The sequence below is a fragment of the Oryx dammah genome, unplaced genomic scaffold (genome assembly GCF_014754425.2).
Source record: "Oryx dammah isolate SB20612 unplaced genomic scaffold, SCBI_Odam_1.1 HiC_scaffold_5, whole genome shotgun sequence".
Lineage (NCBI taxonomy): Eukaryota > Metazoa > Chordata > Mammalia > Artiodactyla > Bovidae > Oryx > Oryx dammah.
This window is the reverse complement of record NW_024070189.1, coordinates 80,890,274-80,912,949: the sequence shown is the minus strand read 5'-3', so window position 1 is coordinate 80,912,949 and position 22,676 is coordinate 80,890,274.

Here is a 22,676-nt window from a genome sequence, read left to right as displayed (position 1 = left end):
TTAGTCTGAGTCCCTAACAATGCACACCTGCCTCCTCTACAAAATCAAGTGGGTTGGGTAGTGAGTAGGTTCTCTGTCCTCCTAATCAGTGTCTCCCACTTCCATTTTGCGGTCAGCAGTAGAACATTCTTCTAAGAGCCCCATCACCCTCCTGGCGCCTCTCATCCTTCCTTGCATGTTGCATTACTGTTAGGGGTTGAGAAGCCAGAGAAGTGAGGCTCTTAGCATTCCAGAGAGCTGGTCCTGATGAAGACGGAAGACTTGTCTGTGAGGAAACAGCTTACCGGTTTCCCTGGTGGCTCAGACGGTAAAGCGTTTGCTCGCAATGTGGGAGACGCGGGTTCGATCCCTGGGTGGGGAAGATCCCCTGGTGGAAGAAAATGGTAACCCACTCCAGTACTCTTGCCTGGAAAATTGTATGGACAGTGGAGCCTTCTAGGCTACAGTCCATGGGGTCCCAAAGAGTCGGACACGACTGAGCAACTCCAGTTTTGAGAATGGTGCTGCAGTGTCAGGGAGGCCTCTGCTTATTGTGCGCCTTTCTGATGTCTCTTCCTTTCCACTTCTTCACTAAGCTCCAGTTAACTGAGGGAGCTGGGTAAGCGACCTTTACATTCAAAATACCTTGTCCTAACTTTGATTGGTTATTGTTTCTGGATGGAGAATAAAACATAAATAAAATATTATGGCTTTATACCTTTTTTTAGTAAATTCTTTTTTTCTGAGTTTCATATTGATTTCCACATTTTTTAAAAATTGAAGTTTAGTTCACTTACAATATCTTGTTAGCTTTGGATGAACAGCCAAATAATTCAGATTTTTTTGGCAGATTCTTTTCCATGATGGGTTATTACAAGATACTGAATGTAGTTCCCTCTGCTATACAGTAGGACTTTGTTGTTAATTTTATATATAATTGTTTGCATCTTTGAATCCCAAACTCCAAATTTATCCCTCCTCACCCTCCTTTCCCCTTTGGTAACATAAAGTTGTTTGCTAAGTCTGTGAGTCTGTTTCTATTTTGTAAATAAGTTCATTTGTGAAATTTTTTAGATTCCACCTTTAAATGATATCATGTGATATTTGTCTTTATCCGACTTACTTCACTTAGTATGGTAATCTCTAGGTCCATCCGTGTTGCTGAAAATCGCTTTGTTTCATTCCTCCTTATGACTAACACTTCATCGTGTTTATGTACCACTTCCTCTTTATCCAGTCCTCTGCCGATGGACATTTAGGTTGCTTCCATGTCTTGGCTATTGTAAATGGTGCTGCAATGAACACTGGGGTGCAAGTATCTTCTGATTAGAGTCTTCATCTCTTCTGGGTATAGATGGCATTATACTTTAAATAGAAGAGGTTTTCAAATTGCTTTGACAGCAGAATCCCTTTCCCTGCTTCCCGTGTGAAAGTGAACAGAACTACATATCATTTACTCAAATCTCCTCCCCTCAAAACCACTGAGCTCCTTGAGAGGAGACTCCTCAGAGCCCAGGACCTTGTTACCTTTCTATCCCAAAATAAGATACTCATTTTTTTCACTCAGTTACTCACTTTTTGATTCTCCATAATAAATGTAAAAAACCAGGATAGGAAGGCATTTTATTATAGTAGCTGTAACAGGCAACACCCTTCAACACTGCCTTCCTTATGAAGGGAAGCCAACCTTCTCCCATATTTCAGAATTTTAATGTAATTTTTTGTTTTTTAATGTTGACAGATGTGTGTGTTCCTCAACAGTGAATTTCTTCACATGCCTTTCAACATCTTCCGTTCGTAGAGAAGCCACCATATTCCAGTCAGTACTTGTCAACCTTGAGGTAAGATTGGCTGGGAACTTATTATGGGACTGGTCTTGATGATTAATATCCCCTATTTGTAATATCTCAGCACTGATATTTTAAGTTATCTTCTATACAATAGGGAGTAATAAGAGTATTGGAGCAGAATTAGAAATCTTATAAATTGTTATGACAACAATGAAATAATATTGGTGAAATGTCTTTGAAAATGTGATGTATTATTTTTTGATTTATAAAGACATTATAATTGATGTTTTGTGTGCCAGGGACTGTTCTAGGCGCTGGGATGCAGCAGTGAACAAGACTAAATCTCTCTCCTCACAGTGCTTTTTTAATAGAGACAAATAAATCAGTAGATTTACTGTTGCCATTATTTTTCATTACATCAGCATCATCAGAGCAACTTTGCCTATTTATATGTGCTCAGCATTTGGATTCTGGACATAGTGAGTTAAAGTTTGAAAAGTGGTGTGGGTTTGTATCCTGCCTCCCTACCATGTATTACCTTGATAGATTTATAAGCCAGTCAGCTCATGTTACCAAGGACATTTCGTCATTTGTCAATGTGGGACAATCATAATGCTTAAGTCATGAGTGTTTTAATTTTTTTAATATAAAAATTATATTGCTATGCAGAACTATACATATTTAGTCTTATCTCTATTAATATGATGTCTTTCAACAGAGAAGCACAATGTGCTATCCTAGCTTTAGCTGATTTAGGATATCACTTTTACTTTCTAAACATATGGTAAAAAAAAAATTAATTGGAAACAGGAATGTCTGCTGTTCCAAATAATATGAATTGTATTCATATTGCAACATTTAAGCTACTTACCAACAACTACTTGTTTTGCCAACAACATAGTAAATGACAACTATTCAGGGACCAGTTCCACAGTTCTGATACAACTTTATATATGGGGATAATTCATGGTTTACTTCTTTTCAAGTCACAGTATCAAGCAGCATCATTTGTCTTCTATCAGCAATTCATACTTGAAGTGAGTCCGTGTACTGATCTCTTGTATTTCACATCATTTCTAGTCTTGAACACCCCCATTCAGACTATAATATCTTTAAAGTAAAGGGTGCAGTTGGCCTTAAAAAACAAGAAACTCTACCATTCACTTATGTCTATTTCATTACCGTAATTATTTTCCCCAGGAAAGAGTCTTGTTCAATGCTATTTGCAGAGTAGTTTCTTCAATAAATTTGTCCTCTGAATATTGTAGCACACATTATTGTGTGCTTAAAATTCATACATCAAAACCAATCTGATTCTAAGGAGAATCACATGCATTAGAAACATAGATTTGAACAAAATGAGAAAAGACAGATGATAGAAAGAGGATGGTCATTGAAACGGCCGTTTATTGATTCATGTTTTCACTCAAAAAGCATGTTATAAATGCTTACCATGTACTGGAAACAGGGATACACAGGGAACCAATTTATTAACTAGGTGAATGACAATAGCTATAATGCACAAATAGGGGTAACAGGGAGAATAAATGAGAAAAAGACATGGAACAAATAAAATTAGTGCAGTCTAGAAGAGGCAATTTCATAGAGAAAGATGTCTGGTTGAAAGGGCTGAGAGGAGGGGGATCAGGGAACAATATTTCTAACAGGATGTGATTTATTTTACAGCTGAAGAAAATGTCCTAAAATTGGATAGTGGTGATGTTGTACAACCTTGTGAAAATATTTTTTAAAACCGCTAAATTATATTCTTAAAAGGATAAATGTTATAGTGCATGAATTACACTTGAATTAAAAACACACACAGAATGCAGATTCAAGGGAAAAATGAATTTTTCAATGTAAGAGGATGTATTAGTTTCCTAGGACTACCATTACAAAATATCACAACTGGGTGGCTTGAAATAGCAAGTTTATTTTCTCATAGTTCTGGAAGATAGAAGTCTAAAATTAAGATGTCAGAAAGCCATGCTCCCTCTGTGACTTGTTGGGGAGAGTACTACCTGGCCTCCTCCTAGCTTCTAGAGGAAGCCGCCATTCTTTGGCATTTCTTGGCCTAGAATTGCATCCTTCTCTTCTCTTCTCTGCTTCTATTGTCACATGGTATTCTCCGTGAGTTGATTTCTGAATCTCTCTCTTCTTATTAGGACACCAAGCATTTGGATTAGAGCCCAAACGGGTGACTTCACTTTAATTTGATTATATCTTCGAAGACTCTATTTTCATATAAGGTCACATTCTGAGGTTCTAGGGGGACACTATTCAACCCATAACACTGGGACATATAGAGGAAGCATTTGGACTTTGTCTTGATGGACCTATAGTGCTAGTATTAGGAGTTTGCTTTTAAATTCCTAGGCAAAATGCTGTTTTGGTTTTTGAACTGGAAATGAATGCAGCTACATGTTAAGAGAATTAGTCTGGCAATAACTGGTAGAATGACATGGATTTAAAACAGACACACAGTAGGAAAACTGCAAAGGAAAGTTGTAGAGAACATTGAGGAGGAAAAATCCTCAACATGTATAAGGAACCCACACTCCCCACCATCCCCTTTTTTAAATCCACAATATTCTGTAATTAGTCTGTCTCCAGGGCATATGAATGGTGGAAATGCTGGTTATCAGTAGGGATTGTGTGAAAAATTATAGAGTAGAAATGTATTTGCCTTGCTCACCAGTAAAAATGGAGACTTTTTGAGAATATTTTAGAATTTGATGATAGATTATATATGCTGGGGTAAGAGATACCAAGGATAGCATGTGGTTTACACAAATACATAACTCATTCATTGAAATAAGGGATATTGAAAGAGAACTGGTTTTGGATTGGGAGTGGAGTTAGACAGGATGAGTTCAATATTGCACAGGTTGAATTTGAGATGCTTTTTATACATATTTAATCATTATGTAAAGAATCTGAAGCTCACTTGTGAGTTTGTGTATTAGAGGTAATTGAAATTAGGATGTGGATGCACTCTCTTAGTGAATATACAATATCATGAAGGAAACAACACAAGAGAAATATGTGAACAACTCTGAATTGAAGATTAGGTGGAAGGCAATGAGCAAATTAAACTGATTGGGAGAAACAGGAAGGAAGGACAAATTTTCTCTTCTGAAAGTTAGAGAAGGAACCATTATAGATGAAAACAGTGGTCAGTATTGCCCAGTGCTATTGAGAAGGTGAAGACTGGCTACCTGGAGGTAACTGATGACTCTAATTAACCACCATTCATATACTAATAACTCCCAAATGTAAAATTCCAGCCCAGCTCGTTCCTGAACCCCAGACTCATCATATCTCCAGTTGCATATTGAATGTCTCCTTGGCATCACAAACTTAACACATTCAAAAGAAAGTTCCTGATTGTCTTCCCTAAATTTATCCTGCATTCTCCCTCATCCCCATTCAGTGTCAGTCGCATACCCTTGACTCAATTTACTTTCCTATAACTCATCCAGTCTTCACCAAATTCTACTAGCTCTACCTTCTAAGCACATGTCACCACCTCGCTATGCCAAACTCCATCCTTTATTGTTTTTATTAACAGCTGTATTGAAATGTAATTCTTGTACCATGCAGTTTATCCATTTAAAGTCTACAGCTCAATGGTTTTTATTCTGTTTGAATAGTGTACATCTATCACCACAGTTAATTTTGGAACATTTAGTCACCCCCCCCAAAAAAAAAAATTAACAGTCACTCTCCATTCCCTCTTTCACCTGGTCCCTAGCAATCACTAATCTACTTTGCATTTGTATGGAGTTATCTGTTCTAGACTTCTCATAAATGGTATTGTACTTGATGTGGTCTTTTCTGATCAGCTCCTTTCACATAATATGATGCTTTCAAGGTTTATCATGTTGTAGGTTGTATCAGCACTTTATTCTTTTTCATACCTGAATAACATTTCATTATTATTGTATGGGTATAGCACACTTTGTTGAACATTTCCTCAGTTGATGGATATTTCAGTTATTTCTACCTTTTGGCTCTTAGGAATAATGATGCTATACATATTTATGTTTTGTGCAAACATTTGCTTTCCTTTCTCTTGGGGGTGTACCTAGGAGTGCAGCTACTGAGTCACAGGATAGCAGAGTAACTTTGTTTAACCTTTTAAGGAACTGCCAGATGTTTTTTCCAAAGTGGTGACCATTATCTCTTGGTAGAATTATTGCATCAGCATTGTTACTGCTGTCCTTGCTTCCATCATTACTCCCCACAGTCCATTTTTGTTGCCCACATCCCTCCATTGGGTCCTCAGTTCAGTCAGAGTAAAACTGAAGCATTTCAATGATTACAAGCTCTGGCAGGTCTGGCCCCAGATAACCTCACTGGTTTTATCTTGCGCTGTGTCTCTTCCCTTTGCTTATTCCCTACTGATCTCTTTCCTCTTCTTTGTCCATACCAGATACACTCTCACTGCTTGTCTGTTCCCTCCTCCTGGAAAAGGCATCCCACTATATCCACAGTGCTTGCTCTTTACTTCCTCATGTATTTAATCAAATGTTTCCTTCTTGCTGAGGTAGTCAACCTTTTTTTGTGGCATAAGATGGTAGAGTAGAAGGACACGCACTCATCTTCTCCTGCAGGAACTCCAAAACTACAACTTGCTGCTGAACAACCATCAACTGGAGATGTTCAGTTCAGTTCAGTTCAGTCACTCAGTTGTGTCCGACTCTTTGCAACCCCGTGAATCGCAGCATGCCAGGCCTCCCTGTCCATCACCAACTCCCAGAGTTCACTCAGACTCACATCCATCGAGTCAGTGATGCCATCCAGCCATCTCATCCTCAGTCGTCCCCTTCTCCTCCTGCCCCCAATCCCTCCCAGGATTAGAGTCTTTTCCAATGAGTCAACTCTTTGCATGAGGTGGCCAAAGTACTGGAGTTTCAGCTTCAACATCATTCCCTCCAAAGAAATCCCAGGGCTGATCTCCTTCAGAATGGACTGGTTGGATCTCCTTGCAGTCCAAGGGACTCTCAAGAGTCCTCTCCAACACCACAGTTCAAAAGCATCAATTCTTCGGCGCTCAGCCTTCTTCACAGTCCAACTCTCACATCCATACATGACCACAGGAAAAACCATAGCCTTGACTAGATGGACCTTTGTTGGCAAAGTAATGTCTCTGCTTTTGAATATGCTAACTAGGTTGGTCATAACTTTTCTTCCAAGGAGTAAGGGTCTTTTAATTTCATGGCTGCAGTCACCATCTGCAGTGATTTTGGATCCCACCAAAAAAAGATACTGCACATCCAAGGGTAAAGGAAAAGCCACAGCAAGATTGTAGGAGGGGTGAAATCATGCTTAAAATCAAACCCCTTACCTGCCAGAGATGCTCAGAAGGCTCCAACAAACCTTGTGTGCACCAAGACCCAGAGACCCTACAAAGAGCCCGAGCGGTGTTTGAGTGTCTTCTGCAAAGGTATGGGTGTGCAGTGGCCTGCTGCAGGGACAGGGGCTCTGGGTGCAACAGACCTGGGCATGGCACAAGCCGGTCACCATTAACCCCACCTTAGAGCCACCAGAACTTACGTGAGACTGGGGAAACAGACTCTTGGAGGGCACAAACAGAACCTCGTGTGCACCAGGACTCAGGAGAAAGGAGCAGCAAGCCTACAAGAGACTGACCAGACCTGCCCTTGGGTATCCAAGTGTCTCCGGCGGAGCTGTGGGTCAACGGTGGCCTGTGGCAGGGTCAGGGGCACTGAGTGCAGCAGTGCATCATGGGACCTTTGAAGGAGGTCACCATTATCTTCATTACCTCCACCATAGTTTGGCCTCAGGTCAAACAACAGGGAGGGAACACAGCCCCGCCCATCAACAGAAAATTGGGATTAAAAATTTACTGAGCATGGCTCTGCTCAGAACAAGACCCAGTTTCCCCCTCTGTCAGTCTCTGCCATCAGGAAGCCTCCATAAACCTCTTATCCTTCTCCATTAGAGGGCAGACAGAATGAAAACCACAATCACAGAAAACTAATCAAACTGATCACATGGACCACACTCTTGTCTAACTTGATGACAGTATGAGCCATGCCGTGTAGGGCCACCCAGGATGGATGGGTCATGGTGGAGAGGTCTGACAAAATGTGGTCCACTGGAGAAGGGAATGACAAACCACTTCAGTATCTTGCCTTGAGAACCCCATGAACTGCATGAAAAGGTAAAAAGATAGGACACTGAAAGGTGAACTCCCCAGGTCGGAAGGTGCCCAATATGCTATAGGAGATCAGTGGAGAAATAACTCCATAAAGAATGAAGAGACAGAGCCAAAGCAAAAACAATACCCAGTTGTGGATGTGACAGGTGAGGGAAGTAAAGTCCAATGCTGTAAAGAGCAATATTGCCTAGGAACCTGGAATGTTAGGTCCATGAATCAAGGCAAATTGGAAGTGGTCAAACAGGAGATGGCAAGAGTGACCATCAACATTTTAGGACTCGGTGAACTAAAATGGACTGGAATGGGTGAATTTAACTCAGATGACCATTGTATCTACTACTGTGGGCAGAATCCCTTAGAAGAAATGGAGTAGCCATCATGATCAACAAAAGAGCCCAAAATGCTATTCTTGGATGCAGTCTCAAAAATGACAGAATGATCTCTGTTCGTTTCCAAGGCAAACCATTCAGTATCACAGTAATCCAAGTCGATGCCCCAACCACTAATGCTGAAGAAGCTGAAGTTGAACGGTTCTATGAAGACCTATAAAACACTCTAGAACTAACACCCAAAAATGATGTTTTTTCATTATAGGGAACTGGAATGCAAAAAGTAGAAAGTCAAGAGATACCTGGAGAAACAGGCAAATTTGGCCTTGGAGTACAAAATAGAGCAGGTCAAAGGCTAACAGAGTTTTGCCAAGAGAACTCACTGGTCATAGTAAATACCCTCTTCCAACACAAGAGAAGACTCTACACATGGACCTCACCAGATGGCCAATACCAAAATCAGACTGATTATATTCTTTGCAGCCAAAGATGGAGAAGCTCTGCTGCTGCTGCTGCTGCTAAGTCACCTCAGTCGTGTCTGACTCTGTGCGGCCCCATAGACGGCAGCCTACCAGGCTCCCCCATCCCTGGGATTCTCCAGGCAAGAACACTGGAGTGGGTTGCCATTTCCTTTTCCAATGCATGAAAGTGAAAAGAGAAAGTGAAAGCGTTCAGTCATGTCTGACTCTGTGCAACCCCATAGATGGCAGCCCACCAGGCTCCCCCATCCATGGGATTTTCCAGGCAAGAGTACTGGAGTGGGGTGCCATTGTCTTGCTCTATAGAGTCAGCAAAAACAAGACTGGGAGCTGACTGTGGCTCAGATCATGAACTCCATATTGCCAAATTCAGACTTAAATTGAAGAAAGTAGGGAAAACTACTAGACCATATAGGTATGACCTAAATCATATAATTGTATGATTATACAGTGAAAATGACAAATAGATTCAAGAGATTAGATCTAATAGACAGAGTGCCTGAAGAACTATGGACAGAGATTCATAACATTGTACAGAAGGAAGTGATCAAGACCATTCCCAAGAAAAAGAAATGTAAAAAGGCAAAATGGTTGTTTGAGGAGGACTTACAAATAGGTGAGAAAAGAAGAGAAGCAAAAGGCAAAGAAGAAAAGGAAAGATATACCCATTTGAATGCAGAGTTCCAAAGAATAGCAAGGAGAGATAAGAAAGCCTTCCTCAATGATCAGTGCAAAGAAATAGAGGAAAACAGCAGAATAGGAAAGACTAGAGATCTCTTCAAGAAAAATTAGAGATACCAAGGGAACATTTCATGCAAAGATGGGCTCGATAAAGGACAGAAATGGTATGGACCTAACAGAAGCAGAAGATATTAAGAAGAGGTGGCAAGAATACACAGAACTATGCAAAAAAGATCTTCATAACCCAGATACCCACAATGGTGTGATCACTCACATAGAGTCATCCTGGAATGTGAAGTCAAGTGGGCCTTGGGAAGCATCACTACCAACAAAGCTAGTGGAGGTGATGGAATCCCCAGTTGAGCTATGTCAAATCCTAAAAGATGATGCTATGAAAGTGCCGCACTCAATATGCCAGCAAATTTGGAAAACTCAGCACTGGCCACAGGACTGGAAAAGGTGTTTTCATTCCAATCCCAAAGAAAGGCAATGCCAAAAATGCTCAAACTACCACACAATTGCACTCATCTCACATGCTAGCACAGTAATGCTCAGAATTCTCCAAGCCAGGCTTCAACAGTACATGAGCCATGAACTTCCACATGTTCAAGCTGGATTTAGAAAAGGCAGAGGAACCAGAGATCAAATTGCCAACATTCGTTGGATCATCCAAAATGCAAGAGAGTTCCAGAAAAACATCTACTTCTGCTTTATTGACTCACTGGAAAAGACCTTGATGCTGGGAAAGATTGAAGGTGGGAGGAAAAGGCGATGACAGAGGATGAGATGGTTGGATGGCATCACTGACTCGATGGACATGAGTTTGAGTAAGCTCTAGGAGTTGGTGGTGGACAGGGAAGCCTGGTGTGCTGCAGTCCATGGGGTCACAAAGAGTCACATATGACTGAGTGACTGAACTGAACTGAGGCAGTCAACACTCCCCTCCTCCCTTTCCTGCCTTCTGTTTATGTGTGTGTGTTTATTTTTATCCATCACTCTTATTACCACTGTAAGTACTATGTAGTTTGTTTCATATCTGTTTTCCCCCACCAGAGAGCTAGCTTCATGGAAGCAGGAATTCTGGATTTTGTTCAAGCTGTATGTTCAGGGTCTAGACTATCTAGTAGGATTAAAGAAACATTTGATGTATGAATAATTCAGTTTAGTTCAGTCGCTCAGTCATGTCCAACTCTTTGCAACCCCATGGACTGCAGCATGCCAGTCTTCCCTGTCCATCACCAACTCCTGGAACTTGCTCAAACTCATGTCCATCAAGTCGGTGATGAATAATTGAATGAATATATATTAAGCCCAGCAGTTTTATTGGAATGAGGTAGAGTAGTGAATGGGAAGTGAGGACAGGAATCAGTGAGAAGAAATGACACGTCAAGCAGGTTTGAGAATTATATCTGCCTTCTCTCCTGTTTCTGTAGATTAACTAAGGGTCCATGCTCTTAACTAAGGCCAACTCTCCACATGTACCTATAATCATGTGGGGAGGAAAAGATTTTTCTCTACCAACTTAGGTCCAAAAAGAGATCTGAGAGTTAACTGAAAATAGATTAACTGGAGAAAAGATTTTTTAAACAGGAGCAAACAGGAGTTGCTCATTGATGAGTAACTCTGGGGATAGATAGAGATTTATGGTCTTCTAAGGTGGCACAGTGGTAAAGAATCTGTCTGACAATGCAGGAGATGCAAAAGACATGGATTTGATCCCTGGGTCAGAAGGACCCCCTGGAGGAGGCAATAGCAGCCCACTCCAGTATTCTTGCCTGAAAATTCCATGGAGAGAGGAGCCTGATAGGCTACAGTCCTTGGAGTCACAAAGAGTGAGTGACTGCTCACACAGGCACACACACAAAGATTTATATACCACCTTAACAAAGAGCAAGGTTCAGGGTTTCAGTGGGATTGTATGGAAGCTTCTGTTTGACTTTTTAATGCTAATGAAAATGGACAAACTCCTTCCTGTCTAGAAACTCTTCTGGTGAGGGCTGGGGGGAGAGGGCGTTGAGGGGGCAGTCAGTGGTGGCTGTATTTTCAGGAGGCTTGTTGAGATAATGTCTTTCTGTGGCTGCTGTTCAGATGTTTTTCAGTTAAAATAATCTTCAGACCACTTTGGTGGACTGATTCCTTCGGTTCCATCCTCTGTAGCCTGTACAGACAGGCCCTCTTGATGCGCCCTCTCAGGACACCATGCACAGAGGCCATATGACAGTCTCCCTTGGAACTAATCATGGTGGTGTAGTGCCCTGAACAAGGGCATCAAGGTTTCTACTCAATCCTGCATCATCAGTTTTCCCTTCTCACCTGTATCATCTTGTTACATACAAATATCCTGTTATTCTCCCTGGTTTTAAATAAAGTAAAACCAACCCTTGATTTTAATAGGAAAATTTAAATAATTTAAATTTTTAAATACCTGGCCCTGATACCTGGACCAGGTATCAGATGATACCTAGGAATTATTGTGAATATAGTCACAGGAGACCCCCCACCCTCACACAAGAATAGGAGACTATTTTTAAAAATCCAATAAAAACAGAACCTCACTGATGATCCTAATTTACAAAAAGTCCTGTCTCCTCCCACAAACCTGAAATCAAGTCTGCTTAGAAAGAAAGAGAAAAACTAAGGGTTCAAGCCAGTTAGGGGCCTGGAGAAAGTGAAGCAACACCCAGGAAGACTGCCCTGGGACTTCTAGCAAGGCATCTCCATGTGCTTAGAGGAAAAACAGTGAACTGTAATGCCCAGGAACTTTGCCATTGTCTTTGTGTCAAGGAAAACTGGAAGTGATCAAACAAGAGATGACAAGAGTAAATGTCAACATTCTAGGAATCAGCAAGCTAAAATGGACTGGATGGGTCAATTTAACTCAGATGACCATTATATCAACTACTGTGGGCAGGAATACCTTAGAAGAAACGGAGTAGCTATCATAGTCAACAGAAGAGTCTGAAAGGCAGTACTTGGATGCAATCTCAAAAATGACAGAATGATCTCTATTTGTTTCCAAGGCAAACCATTCAATATCATGGTAATCCAAGTCTATGCCCCAAACAGTAACGCTGAAGAAGCTGAAGTTGAATGGTTCTATGATGACCTACAAGACCTTTTAGAACTAACACCCCAAAAGATGTCCTTTTCATTATAGGGGACTGGAATGCAAAAGTAGGAAGTCAAGAAACACCTGAAGTAACAGGCCAAGTTGGCCTTGGAGTACAGAATGAAGCAGGGCAAAAGCTAATAGTGTTCTGCCAAGAGAATGCACTGGTCATAGCAAACACCCTCTTCCAACAACACAAGAGAAGACTCTGCACATGGACCTCATCAGATGGCCAACACCGAAAATCAGACTGATCATATTTGCAGCCAAAGATGGAGAAGCTCTATACAGTCAGCAAAAACAAGACTGGGAGCAGATTGTGGCTCAGATCATGAACTCCTTATGGCCAAATTCAGACTTCAGTTGAAGAAAATAGGGAAAACCACTAACCATTCAGGTATGACCTAAATCAAATCCCTTATGATTATACAGTGGAAGTGAGAAATAGATTTATGGAACTAGACCTGATAGATAGAGTACCTGATGAACTATGGACAGAGGTTCATAACATTGTATAGGAGACAGGGATCAAGACCATCCCCAAGAAAAAGAAATGCAAAAAAGCAAAATGGCTGTCTGGGGGTGCCTTACAAATAGCTGTGAAAAGAAGAGAAGCAAAAAGCAAAGAAAAAAGGAAAGATATCTGAATGCAGAGTTCCAAAGAATAGCAAGGAGAGATAAGAAAGCCTTCCTTGGCGATCAGTGCGAAGAAATAGAGAAAAACAATAGAATGGGAAAGACTAGAGATTTCTTCAAGAAAATTAGAGATACCAAGGGAATATTTAATGCAAAGATGTGCTCAACAAAGGACATAAATGGTATGGACCTGACAGAAGCAGAAGATATTAAGAGGTGGCAAGAATACACAGAAGAACTGTACAAAAAAGATCCTCACGACCCAGATAATCATGATGGTGTGATCACTCACGTAGAGCCAGACACCCTGGAATGTGAAGTCAAGTTGGCCTTGAGAAGCATCACTACAGACAAAGAGTGAAGGTGATGGAATTCCAATTAAGCTATTTCAAATCCTGAAAGATGATGCTATGAAAGTGCTGCACTCAATGTGCCAGCAAATTTGGAAAACTCAACAGTGGCCATAGGACTGGAAAAGGTCAGTTTTCATTCCAATCCCAAAGAAAGGCAATGCCAAAGAATGTTCAAACTACTGCACAACTGCACTCATCTCACACGCTAGTAAAGTAATGCTCAAAATTCTCCAAGCCAGGCTTCAGCAATACGTGAACTGTGAACTTCTAGATGTTCAAGCTGGTTTTAGAAAAGGCAGAGGAACCAGAGATCAAATTGCCACATCCAATGGATCATGAAAAAAGCAAGAGAGTTCCAGAAAAACATCTATTTCTGCTTTATTGACTATGCCAAAGCCTTTGACTGTGTGGATCATAATAAACTGTGGAAAATTCTGAGAGATGGGAATACCAGACCACCTGACCTGCCTCTTGAGAAATCTGTATACTGGTCAGGAAGCAACAGTTAGAACTGGACATGGAAGAACAGACTGGTTCCAAATAGGAAAAGGAGTCCGTCAAGGCTGTATATTGTCACCCTGCTTATTTAACTTCTATGCAGAGTACATCATGAGAAACGCTGGGCTGGAAGAAGCACAAGCTGGAATCAAGATTGCCAGGAGAAATATCAATAACCTCAGATATGCAGATGACACCACCATTATGGCAGAAAGTGAAGAACTAAAAGGCCTCTTGATGAAAGTGAAAGAGGAGAGTGAAAAAGTTGGCTTAAAGCTCAACATTCAGAAAACGAAGATCATGGCATCTGGTCCCATGACTTCATGGGAAATAGATGGGGAAAGAGTGGAAACAATGTCAGACTTTATTTTGGGGGGCTCCAAAATCACTGCAGATGGTGATTGCAGCCATGAAATTAAAAGACGCTTATTCCTTGGAAGGAAAGTTATGACCAACCTAGACTGTGTATTAAAAAGCAGAGACATTACTTTGCCAACAAAGGTCCATCTATTCAAAGCTATAGTTTTTCCAGTAGTCATGTATGTATGTGCTGAGCACTGAAGAATTGATGCTTTTGAACTGTGGTGTTGGAGAAGACTCTTGAGAGCCCCTTGAACTGCAAGGAGATCCAATCAATCCATCCTAAAGTGTTCATTGGAAGGACTGATGCTGAAGCTGAACCGCCAATACTTTGGCCACCTGATGCGAAGAGCTGACTCATTTGAAAAGACCCTGATGCTGGGAAAGATTGAAGGCAGGAGGAGAAGGGGACAACAGAGGAAGAGATGGTTGGATGGCATCACCGACTCAACGGACATGAGTTTGGGTAGGCTCTGGGAGTTTGTGATTGACAGGGAGGCCTGACGTGCTGCAGTTCATGGGGTCAAAAGAGTCAGACATGACTGAGAGACTGTACTGAACTGAACTTGTGTAAAATATTTAAAATTAGAACATGTAGTATTTTATCTCAATAAAAAGTTGACTTACTTTTAAATGACTTAATTTTAAATACATAGTCTTATGAACTAAAACAAAAAACCTTTAGGCAATAGTCCTAGCTTTAACCTAGCAAATTGAAATTATCAAAGACTTGGAGAACTAAGTTAAATATTTAGTGCTCAGCACTGACTATATTACCTACCAGAAGCAAATAGCTTTTGGAACAAAAGAGCAGATATAAATACAATCAACCAAGTTGTTAAATTCACCAAATACCATATAAATATTCTAAGAGCCAGTCCCCAGGCCATCTTTAGATTAAGAACAAAAATGAAAATACCAGCACTCAATTCTATAAATTACTTAATATTGATGGTCTTAGACACTCGTAAACACAGCCATGAAATTTCCAAATCCTGCACCTTTCTTTGTTGTCTTTCCTTGTACAAAGCTAATACAGTCTCTATTAATTTCCTAGTTAATTCAAGACTAGCTAATGCTTTCCTATAAATGTCACTCAGGAGGGAGAAAAATATGCTTTAAAAAATTGTTCTATGGTTGCTGTTCTGTATTACTATTCTCAGTGATGGATTAAATTATCAAAGGACCAAAATATCAGTGCATTACTAATTCCTGAAAAAAATGAATTTCTGAGGTTACTGTGGAAAGTAACAAAGTGTCAGGTTGAGACCCACAAATAGAAAGTCGCTTCTCTAATTTTCTAATGGGACTAAGTTGCCAGATTTACTTAAAAAAAAAAAAAAAAAATGTCTGCTGGGAGCCAGTCCCATTCAGAGGCATGCCAGACATAGTCCCTCCATATTGGAGGCCGCAGCTAATAAGTGAGACAGATATTGTTGCATAAGAAGAAATTTGACTGATCTTTGTCCCTACTTTCTAGGAGGGAGCCTCTAAATCTTTGCTATTTCCAAATTGAAAAAAGTGTCTTTGTTATTCATGGTGAGTCCCTCAGACCACACTGGAATATATGCTATCGACGTGACTCCTGGTGAGTCTCCAGGTAATTTCAGGATGGGGGCTACAATGCTAGAGGGACCAACTGTGTGATCAGAGGGTTAAGGCTATGAGTCACACATTTATAAGGTCAACTTCTGAGAAGGGGCTGCTGCTGCTGCTGCTAAGTCGCTTCAGTTGTGTCCGACTCTGTGCGACCCCATAGATGGCAGCCCACCAGCCTCCCCCGTCCCTGGGATTCTCCAGGCAAGAACACTGGAGTGGGTTGCCATTTCTGAGAAGGGACAGAGGAACTCAAAATTAAGTGTAATCACATGGCCAATGATTCAGTCAATCAAACTTATTTCACAAACCCCAATAAAAACTGGATATCTGAAGCTCTGGTGAGCTTCCAACTTAGTGATACTTATCGATGTGCCAGAAGGGTCATGCATTCTGAGGACAGGGAACATTTTTGCTTGGGATCCTATCAGACCTCATCCGATGTGTCTCTTCATTTGGCTGGTTCCAATTTGTATGCTTTATGATAAAATTGTAATCCTATGTATAATGCTTTCTTGAAGTCCCTGAGTCATTCTAGCAAATTCTAAAACTTGGGGAGGTAGTAGGAAGCCTCAGATTTGTAGCCGATTGGGAAGAAGTATGAGTGGCCTGAGAACTCTAGAGCTTGCCGCTGATGGCTGAAGTGAGGAGTGTTTGCAGAGCACTGTGCCCTTAACCTGTGGAATCTGACACAACTCCACATAGTGTCAGAACTACATGGCAAATACACACACAGAAAACTTGAATACCATAAGAAAATGCTAAGAGAGGGGTGTATACTGAGAAGGACTGGGGCAACAAGAAGAAGCACAGGACCCAGCCCTTGCTCCAAGGATAAGGAAAGCTTCTAGCAATTGTCTCTCTCTCTTTTTTTAATTGAAGGATAATTGCTTTAGTAAATTTTGTTATTTTCTGTCAAACATCAACATGAATCAGCTAAGTATACATATGTCCCCACCTCTTGAACTTCCCTCCCATCTCCCTCTCGTTTCCACCCCTCTAGGTTGATACAGAGCCCCTATTTGAGTTCCCTGAGTCATACAGCAAATTCCCATTGGCTATCTATTTTACATGTGGTAATGTAAGTTTCCATGTTACTCTCCATACATCTCACCCTCTCCTGCCCCCTACATGTCCGTAAGTCTGTTCTCTATGTCTGTTTTCTCATTGCTGCTCTGCAAATAAATTCATCAGTACCATCTTTCTAGATTCTATATGTATGTGTTAGTATATGATATTTATATTTCTCTTTCTGACTTACTTCACTCTGCATAATAGGCTCTAGGTTCATCCACCTCATTATAACTGACTCAAATGTGTTCCTTTTTATGGCTGAATAATATTCCATTGTATATATGTACCACAGCTTCTTTATCCATTCATCTGCCGATGGACATCTACGTTGCTTCCATGTCCTAGCTATTGTAAATAGTGCTGCAATGAACATTGGGGTACATGTGTCTTTTTCAGTTTTGGTTTCCTCAGGGTATATGCCTAGGAGTGGGATTGCTGGGTCATATGGTGGTTTTATTACTAGTTTTTTAAGGAATCCCCATATCATCTTCCATAGTGGCTGTGTCAATTTACATTCCCACCAACAGTGCAAGAGTGTTCCCTTTTCTCCACACCTCTCCAGCATTTATTATTTGTAGACTTTTTGATAATGGCCATTCTGACAGGTGTGAGGTGATATTTTTGTAGTTTTGATTTGCATTTCTCAAATAATGAGCAATGTTGAGCATCTTTTCATGTTTCTTAGCCATCTGTATGTCTTCTTCGGAGAAACGTCTGTTTAGGGTTTTTTTCCCACTTTTTGATTGGATTGTTTGCTTTTCTGGTACTGACTTGTATGAGCTGCTTATATGTTTTGGAAATTAATCCTTTGTCAGTTGTTTCATTTGCTGTTATTTTCTCCCATTCTGAGGGTTGTCTTTTCGCCTTGTTTATAGTTTCCTTTGCTGTGCAAAAGCTTTTAAGTTTAATTAGGCCCCACTTGTTTATTTTTGCTTTTATTTCTCCATTACTCTAGGAGGTGGGTCATAGAGGACCTTGCTTTGATCTATGTCATCGAGTGTTCTACCTATGTTTTCCTCTAAGAGTTTTATCGTTTCTGGTCTTAAATTTAGATCTTTAATCCATTTTTTAGTTTATCTTTGCGTATGTGTGTTAGGAAGTGTTCTAATTTCATTCTTTTATATGTAGCTGTCCAGTTTTCCCAGCACCATCTTTGCCCCATTGTATAATTTTGCATCCTTTGTCAAAAATAAGGTATCCATAGGTGTGTGGGTTTATTTCTGGGCTCTCTATCATATTCCATTGGTCTATATTTCTGTTTTTGTGCCAGTTCCATGCTGTCTTGATAACTGTAGCTTTGTGGTATAATCTGAAGTCAGGAAGGTTGATTCCTCCAGCTCCATTCTTCTTTCTCAAGACTGCTTTGGCTATTCCGGGTCTTTTGTGTTTCCATATGAATTATGAAATTTTTTTGTTCTAGTTCTGTGAAGAATGCCATTGGTAATTTCATAGGGATTGCACTGAATCTGTAGATTGCATTTGATAGTATAGTCATTTTCATAATATTTATTCTTCCAACCCAGAAACATGGAATATCTCTGCATCTGTTTATGTCATCTTTGATTTCTTTCATCAGTGATAATAATTTTTTGTATACAGTTCTTTTGTCCCTTAGATAGGTTTATTCCTAGATATTTAATTCTTTTTGTTGAAATGGTAAATGGGATTGATTCCTTAATTTCTCTTTCTGATTTTTCATTGTTAGTATATAGGAATGCAAGTGATTTCTGTGTATTGATTTAGCAATTGTCTCTTGAGATAGCTCTAAGAATGTTTCTTTAGTTTTAAAAAAAAAAAAAACTGACAGTAAAGGAAGAAAATAAAATCATCCAACTGAAATTAATCAAATCAATGTCTATATTTTTGGCATATTTTCTTCTAACACATGTCTCTTTTTGGATTTTTACATACTTGAGATAATGCTATATGTGCAATTGTTTTTATTTTCCTCTAATATGTCAGTCATAAGCATTACCTTTTGATATTAAAGCCTCATCACACATTTTCATTTTAATGGCTGTACTATCCTATAGTTATAATGTAGTTTAAATAACACATTTCCTAAATTTGTACCCTTAGATTGCTTCTGACTTTTGATATAACAAATAGTACTAAGATGAATATCTTTATGTATAAATCTTTGTCCACATTTCTGATTATTTCCTTAAGATAAACTTTTTTCTTTAGTCTGACCTTATTTATTTCTTACTCTCAGAAAATCTTGTTTTCGATGAAACTCAAACTTAGAAGTAGAAACTTGCAGAGTCTTTCACAGTCTTCATGTTTTGACAATCTGTTCCTGGTGTTTTTCTTTGACATCATTCATCCTTTTGGCCAGTGGTGAGTATATTCTGAGGTCTTTTCCTATTTTTTCTTAGTACCCTGTTTCTTCAGAAAAACAAGCCAACTCTGATGTTACAGGACAGAGAGGGTAATGTAGCAATGAGTTTTGAGCACCAAAGTTTCTAACCTTCACTTTTTAGGGGCTTTCCACAACATGCTGGTAGACATCATCTTTTAGAGAGATTGGAAAATTTATATGTTCAGCTAGTTCTTTTGGGCCCCAGTCAATGAAGTATAGTAGTATCAGTGAATCCAAGAATATCTTTCTCCCATTTTTCTTTTCTTTACAACAACCCAGTTGAGAATACTCAGATTGGCATCCACAGTGCGCCCCCTGAGCAGATTTGTGCTTGCCTCCTCTAGTCCTTCTAGTTCACCTTGCTTTGTGGGCAAACCTGGTTTCTCATCCCATCACTGATTCCAACCACGTAGCCCTTTCCTTCTTCACCCAGAGCATTCACAGCAGCTTCTGTGGCTAAACACTTTGTGTGTGTGTGTGTGTAGTCAGTCATGTCCAACTCTTTACAACCCCATGGACTGTAGCCCACCAGGCTCCTCTATCCATAGGATTCTCCAGGCAAGAATACTGGAATGGGTTACCATTTCCTTCTCGAAAATGCCTCTCATAGAAGGGTCAAAATTTGCTTTCAGTGTCCACTTCAGTAGGTTTCTGGCAGTCCATGGTAGGGAAAGAGATGTTTAACTTTGTCTTGAAGCAGCTGACTACCTCTGAGGCACCATAAACTCTTGAAGTGTAATTACTGAGTAAAAGGATTTGCTTTTACAACTCCTAAAACCTGATGCCAAATTGATTTATGGAAATATGAACTGACACTCCTCCAGGCATGTTCAAATGTCTTAACTTAAAGCTCATTACCAAAACTAAACCATTTTACTAAAAAAAATGGAAATTTGATAGGCTACCAAAACTTATTTTGTTGCTTTAATATGCTTTCACTTGAATACTTGTGAGATCAGCTGAATATTTTTTCATATCTATTACTTCTACTTTTTGTGTTTGAGAGCTTTGTTCTAAGCATTTACTTAGGTCTTAAGTATTTATGTTTGTTAAATATAACATATACAGTGTTATATATTATGTGTTAAATATAGCATATATGGTACATACAGTATAGATTTTTACTGAAGACTGATGTTCTGATAGGGCATTAGCCTTTTATGAAATTATATTAACGTGTCTTGGGGTTTTTCCTATTATGTTTTATGTATTTGCAGATTGAGAATTGTTTTGGGGAAGTAAAAAACTTGTTTTGGTATATTCATTTATGATGGTCTGTAGCTCAGACTGCTCTACTAGAAAAGAGCAGGCCTGCCCAGTGACCAGGTGTGTGTTCCAACCTCTAATGGTTCGTCCTTTCAGGTTTTGCCTCAGCTTTTGAGCTGAGGGTACACTATTTTCAGGATGATATTCAGCCAGTGAGGGAGCAGTGAAGCCTGGCCATTTCTGCACAAGATGTGATCCCTCTGCTGGGTATTTTTTTTTGTCTAGAGCTGAAGCCTGAGGGCAGTTTCTCCTCAGGAAGAGAGACCCATTCGAGCCCTGAGAAGCTGCTCTGCTCTTCTGTTTGAAGTATGATATCAAAATGCAGCAAGGGGTGGACTGCAACAGAGACCTGGATGCTCAGCTCGCATCATCCTTCTAAAATACACTCGTTGCCCAGTTAAATGGTACAGCTGGCAGACAACCTCCAGCTATCAGTTCCTTCACAATTCTCCTCAGCTTTCAACCGAGGTTGCCCTTGTTCTCAGGGCAACTCTGTCCAAATCTGGAGCAAGAAACTGGTTCAAGGGCCAAGTTGGTCCCCCAGCCTGGGACTGCACTCATGGGGAGTCTTGGGTTCTTAGCTCCCCATGGGGCTAACTGGCTCCATTTAGGTCCACATTGCCAGCCTACTTCCTCCCCTTTACCTGGTATTACTTACTAGTAAGGTTTTCACATTCAAGCATTTTAAAAATAAACCATTATAAGCCTAGAGTTTCACTTGCTGGAAATGGGCCTGAGCATGGAAAAGGCTACATGGGAAAAGGATACTTTTCTTTATAAACCCTCTTCCACTCTTTGATTGTTTTCATCATGGGCATGTGTTACTGTGATCATAATTGAAAATATCTTTAAATAAGCCAACATGTCTAGAAAAACATGGGATGATAACAATGTAGGTAGGCTAGCCAACAACAATTTGCTTTATAGTAAATAACTCTAAATCTGTTTTGAGAGCAAACTATTGAATCTGCTAATGGTACATACAGATGGTACAAAACAATAACCTTCTTTTTGGTGTTGGGTGTAATTTTAAATAGAATCTTTCTTATCATGCTTTAAAGTGATGTCCATCTACTTACATGATCAAGCTCCATTATTACATTAAATTCCACATATTTCACAATGAGTGTAAACTGTAGAGGATGTCATCATTCAAGGCTTTATGTAAAATGTGATTTTTTTTTTTTTTTGGTTCTTTGTAGGTGGGTAGAGAAATAATGGAAATAATTTTTCATATACAGATAACTGGCATATGTGAGATGCTTGCTAATTTGAGGAGGGGGTGGGGAATAAAGGATGAAAAGAACAAAAATAATTTTGTCTAAGACTGCAAGTGACATACATTCAAACAATTGCTTTTTCAGAGTCCTCAGGCTTGTTTCTATTCAGTGTTTGCTGAGCTTTAGAGAAGGCTGAATCCCACCATGGCAAGCTGCCATCTTTGTCAGAGTAAAGAGCTGTTTACATTCAAGGCACATAATAAGTGCAATGTGAAGTGAAAAAACAGTGTGAGTTCTGTTACGGCTGATTAGCCCATTGTCCAGTGTTTCAACTAACATCTCCCTTGTGCTAAAAATAGTGAGAAGCCACAGGACATCAGGCAGCATGATCCGTCAGTACTGTACTCTTTCGTGAGATTGCCAACAAAAAGCTGCCTCTAACTCCCCAGCAAAATAAGAGAACCGCTTACTAGCTTCAGTGTCCTCCCAAATATGTAGTTTATCTGAGCTGTTTGAGAATCTTTCAGAAAATGAGAGACACACAGCTTCTCACATGTAGATGTCTTCTTGGTAGCTTCTTTTTCTTGATATAACACTTGATATGAATGTCATAAAAGTCAGTTGCTTGTTATAAAACTTGTTTCCTTAGCTGCTTCTTAATCCAAGGAACAGTGGCCTGAATGCATATATTGATGCATTGGCCACCAGGAGCCTAAATAAATAAATTAAATTAATCTCTTTGTTTGAAGTGACAGAA